This window comes from Hyperoodon ampullatus, assembly GCF_949752795.1.
Source record: "Hyperoodon ampullatus genome assembly, chromosome: 5".
Lineage (NCBI taxonomy): Eukaryota > Metazoa > Chordata > Mammalia > Artiodactyla > Ziphiidae > Hyperoodon > Hyperoodon ampullatus.
Window position 1 is genome coordinate 75303832 of NC_136918.1, and position 951 is coordinate 75304782.

Sequence of the window (951 nt, forward strand, 5' to 3'; positions counted from 1 at the left end):
CCGGTGTGAGATGATATCTCATTGTAGTTTTGATTTGCATTTCTCTAATGATTAATGATGTTGAACATTCTTTCATGTGTTTGTTGGCAATCTGTTTATCTTCTTTGGAGAAATGTCTATTTAGGTCTTCTGCCCATTTTTGGATTGGGTTGTTTGTTTTTTTGTTATTGAGCTGCATGAGCTGCTTGTAAATTTTAGAGATTAATCCTTTGTCAGTTGCTTCATTTGCAAATATTTTCTCCCATTCTGAGGGTTGTCTTTTGGTGTTGTTTGTGGTTTCCTTTGCTGTGCAAAAGCTTTTAAGTTTCATTAGGTCCCATTTGTTTATTTTTGTTTTTAATTTCCATTTCTGTAGGAGGTGGGTCCAAAAGGATCTTGCTGTGATTTATGTCATAGAGTGTTCTGCCTATGTTTTCCTCAAAGAGTTTGATAGTTTCTGGCCTTACATTTAGGTCTTTAATCCATTTTGAGCTTATTTTTTGTATGGTTTTAGGGAGTGTTCTAATCTCATACTTTTACATATACCTATCCAGTTTTCCCAGCACCACTTATTGAAGAGGCTGTTCTTTCTCCACTGTACATTCCTGCCTCCTTTATCAAAGATAAGGTGACCATATGTGCATGGGTTTATCTCTGGGCTTTCTATCCTGTTCCATTGATCTGTTTCTGTCTTTGTGCCAGCACCATACTGTCTTGATTACTGTAGTTTTGTAGTATAGTCTGAAGTCAGGGAACCTGATTCCTCCAGCTCCGTTTTTCATTCTCAAGATTGCTTTGGCTATTCGGGGTCTTCTGTGTTTCCATACAAATTGTGAAATTTTTTGTTCTAGTTCTGTGAAAAATGCCAGTGGTAGTTTGATAGGGATTGCATTGAATCTGTAGATGGCTTTGGGTAGTAGAGTCATTTTCACAATGTTGATTCTTCCAATCCAAGAACATGGTTATTTTATA